Below are 4,621 nucleotides of genomic sequence, written 5' to 3' on the forward strand. Positions count from 1 at the left end.
GATGTTTGAAGAGATTTACATAAGAAAAAAGAGGGAATGGAGGGTTGAGATGAAGGTTGTTAGATTGTTTGTCTAAGATTAATCTACTAAATTTAGTATGTGGTTATGCTCTTGAGGAAAATAAGGGGAATGCATTTAGGAAGGTTATATTCTTGAGTTTGGTGGAGAGAATAATGGAACCATAAGAACTTATGCCTTAAATATGATTCATTCTTAGAATATGTTTGGGAGAATATTAGTATAACTATTATTTAATTATTTATGTTATGTATAAGATGAAAATTGATAATTATTTATTTATTATGAAAAGATAAAAAAAAGATAATTAAATAAATAATAATTAATTCTGGAATACTAATTATGATTAGATACACTAGAAAAATTTAGGTCTTCAACCGCGTAACACATTTAACATACAATCTAGACATTTGATATGTGCGGAAGGAAGAAAACGCCGAGGAATAAATTCTGAAGAAGCAAGCTAAACTACCTTTATTGATGGCTTTAATTAATTTAATCATTTAAAAAATATTTCTCGCCCCAATAATTTGTCCTCCAATTGACTAAATTGCTGACTTACTAAGAGAAACAATAAGTTTCCTTGTATTGTGCGGGGCATTAAAACTGTGGAATTAAAATTTGTCTTAATAGAATGAGACCAAGAATATGTGAGGTGCCAAATATAGGTCTACATGGATTTCTTTAATTTGTTTGGTTTTAAGAAAATAATAACTAGTGAGCTCAGTCCTCAATCAATCGACAAAGATAGAGAATGAAGATGTGGGATTGGCCTTTCACTTGTTAGTAATGGCATCTTGGTGTGTAATGGGTACGTTGAAGAGATGAAGATTAATAAAAAAAAGTTACTCTATTTTTTTCATACATTTGTGTATCATATAGGGTCAACTAGTAGGCCGTTTAACAAGTAATGTTGTTTGAGCAATAATGGTCTGAATGGAGAAGTCACGGGTTGAAATCAACTATGCATCTACTTGTAAGGATTCAAACATGACTGAAATAAAACCTTTGAATCAAGAAGATAATTAGGGTCCATTACTAATAGGAGAGAGAGAGAGAGAGAGAGAGAGAGAGAGAGAGAGAGAGAGAGAGAGAGAGAGAGAGAGAGAGATGTGGAAATGAGATGGAGATGGGGATGGAGTAGAAGGAGGGAGGAAGAGGGAGGGGGGAGAGATATAGGGTAAAGAGAGATAGAGATATATTGAGAGAGAGACTGAGACTGAGACTGAGAGAGAGACTGAGAGAGAGAGAGAGAGAGAGAGAGAGAGAGAGAGAGAGAGAGAGAGAGAGAGAGATGGATTAACAAAGAGAGGGAGACATTTATAAAGATAGAGGAGGAGAGAGGGAGATATAAAGATAGAGACATTCAACAGTAGAGAGATCAAAATCTAGAGAGGAAGAGATAAAGAAAATAGAAAAGAAGAGGGAGAGGGAAAGATAGAGAGATATAGAGGGAAAGAAATTCAATAGAGAGAGATAAAAAGAGAGCCTTGGAGAGAGAGAGAGAGAGAGAGAGAGAGAGAGAGAGAGAGAGAGAGAGAGTAGGGGAAACAGGAAGAGAGAAATAAGTAGAGAGAGAAAAAAAGTAGGAAGAGAAGGAGATGTAGCCCAATATATAGAGTGGGAGAGGGAGAGGAAGAGACTTGGAAAGATATAGGGAGGTTGAGGTAGAGAAAGATATGGATAAAAGGAGACGGGGGAGTGAGAGGAAGGTAGAGAGAGAATTAGAGAGAGAGAGAGAGAGAGAGAGAGAGAGAGAGAGAGAGAGAGAGAGAGAGAGAGAGAGAGAGAGAGAGAGAGAGAGAGAGAGAGAGAGAGAGTAGGAGAGAGTAGGAGAGATGGAGGGAGATATGATGTGAATATGAGAGAGGTAGAGAGGAAGGGAGAGGAGAGGGGTACATAGATAGGTATAGAGATAAAGTAGAGAGTGAGAGGGGGGGGAGATAAAGAGATAGAGATAGAGAGGGAGAAATAAGGAGTGTAAGTGAAGGAGACAGAAAAATATATAAATAGATAGAATGGAAGGGAGGAGGAGGGAAAAATATAAAGAGAGGAGAGAGGGCTAGAGATATAGAAAGAGGGAGTGATAGGGAGAGAGGGAGATATGGAAGGAGGGGAAAAAGGATACTGTAAGAGAGGGAGAGATAGTGAGATAAAATCATAGAGATAATGAGATATAGATATAGTAGATAATAGTTAATGTCAAATTATTTATTATTTTTCTTATTTTTAAATTTAATTATAAAATATTAAAAATAATTATAATAGTTAATGTCAAATTATTTATTATTTTTCTTATTTTTTAATTTTAATATAAAATATAAAATATTGTGAATTATATTTTTAATTAATTATAATTTTTATTTTGAAAAGTATAAGAAAATCTTTTTGTAGCTTAACTACATTCAATGTGACTGTTTTCTCTATATATGGTTTTAAATCTATTTAAGCTAATCAAATGAAATTAAATGCAAAATATTACTATTGTATACACTACCTCTAAAACTTTTTTTATAATAAGTAGAACAAACATGTTGACTACAACTAATTTAATAAACCTACTTATAATGAAATGCTTCAAAACTATTTGGTTTAGAGATTAGGTAATAGGATATTTATTAGTACATGATACTCAAATAAGGTCAACATGTACATCTTCTTATGGATTGCAACATCTAATAAGCATAATGATGATATGATAAAATATAAAATATATTAAGGTTTAATATTTAAATCTTAATAGGGTCATACAAGATTTAAATATAGTAATGCATAGTTTATTTGCATATTTTGAAATACTTATTTTATCAAGTCTTAAAACTATTGTACCTTGGCAAATAAATTTTCACCATCTTTTCCATTATATTTTGGTCATTTACTTTTGAACCAAGTTTCACATTTAAAATCATTTAATTTCTAGAATTAATTAAATATTTATTATTTTCAATCTCAATTCATATATATAAATTGATTATTTATTATGTTTCTTTAATTATTTATTAATCTAGAATATTTATGTCCATAAAAAACAAACCATTTAATGAGCACTCCTTAATGATTAATGTTAATTATTAATTTTAAATTAATAAACGATAAATAAAAATAACATAAGATGAGTTCATGAACAATCACTATCTTCATTACGCCGAAAGCGTCTCTGATATGAAATGAACAAGCTAACTTTTGTAATCGATGGTAGATATAGTCTGAGAGAGCATGCAAGACAATTCAACTTGTTTGGACCATCAGATGAGTTTCTCCCTTCCATGCTACGATGCTACTTCACCTGTCTCGTCATTAGGCCGGTGTTAGCAGTAAGTACAGGTAAACTAGCTAAGATTTCCATTTCTAGTATTTTGAAAGGGCTTTACAATTTTCAATTCCTCTTTATTGGATTTCACTCAGCAAATTATTCCCTCTCTGCTCGATCAGCAGTGCAGGAACAATTTCTTTGTCTAATTATTTCCTTTTTTTCAGAATCCTTTGTTTGACAAAAGAGAAAATCTTTCAAAGAAGAGAAAAACAGAGTATTTTTTGTCAAATTTGTGACTTCGAGCAGCGTCTTTTGCGTATTTGCTTGCTCTTTCCTGCTACTGCTACTAGCGACAGTTAAATCTTTTCAGTCATATACCCCTTTTCTTATTTTTTTTCACATTCATAAGAAATTAAGGTAAGAATATTGCATTTGAATGTCGTGGAATGCAACATTTTGCTTTGTTTAACCTCAAGTTTTGCAGTGCCTTCTGGAACCATGAAGTTTGCGAAAACAAGGCTGGAACACAACGATCGTGATCCAGGGCACGGCAAATGGGAGATGACTGGGAGTGCAGAGGAATCGGAGTGAGTTCAGCCGCTCAATGCCGAGATCGAAAAGTTCAATTCCCAACGAGGTAGTCATACTGATTCGTATATGCAACAAACAGGTTTCCAACCGAATAAGCCACATTTACTAGCGTGATCCCAGCCTATACCCAAATGGGAGCTTTGGAACAGGGTATGGAGATTTATCAAAGCATAATGGAAGGAGGGTTTTTGTCAGATGATATGGTCGGAAATTGTCTGATAGACATGTATATAAGATGTGGAAGAATTGAAAGGCACAACAACTGTTTGACGAAATGACTCAAAGAGATGCCATCACATGGACTACAATCATTGCAGGATACACACAAAATGGATGTGTTGATAAAGCTTTAGAAAAATTTAATCAAATGCAATTGGCAGGTGTAAATCAGAATTCCACAAACTTTGCCAGCATCCTCCCTGCCTTCGCCAAATTGGGAGCTTTCGAACAGGGTATGGGCATCGATCAAAGCATAAGGGAAGCAATTGTGACTGCCTTGGTAGACATTATGCAAAATGTGGAAGCATAGATAAGGCATGTGAGCTGTTTGACAAAATGTGCACAGAACGGATTTGTTGATAAGGCTTGAGAAACTTCTAAGCAAGTGTAATTGGCAGCTATAAAATAAAACTCCAAAATCTTTGCCAGCATCCTCCCTGCCTGTGCCAAAATCGGAGCTTTTTACCACGGTATGAATATCCATAACAGTGTAATGGAAAGGGATTTTGGTTAGGAACATGAACGCCATAACACACTTCC

The 4,621-nt window shown here is 34.1% G+C and overlaps 1 long non-coding RNA gene across 1 annotated transcript; it reads left to right on the plus strand.

The window, feature by feature from the left end:
* Positions 1–3,189: 3,189 nt before the first annotated feature.
* On the plus strand, positions 3,190–4,621 carry LOC131859570 (uncharacterized). Its single transcript, XR_009359238.1, has 3 exons — positions 3,190–3,342; positions 3,496–3,626; positions 3,756–4,621. It is a non-coding gene; the product is annotated as an uncharacterized LOC131859570 (long non-coding RNA).

The sequence above is a fragment of the Cryptomeria japonica genome, chromosome 10 (genome assembly GCF_030272615.1).
Source record: "Cryptomeria japonica chromosome 10, Sugi_1.0, whole genome shotgun sequence".
Lineage (NCBI taxonomy): Eukaryota > Viridiplantae > Streptophyta > Pinopsida > Cupressales > Cupressaceae > Cryptomeria > Cryptomeria japonica.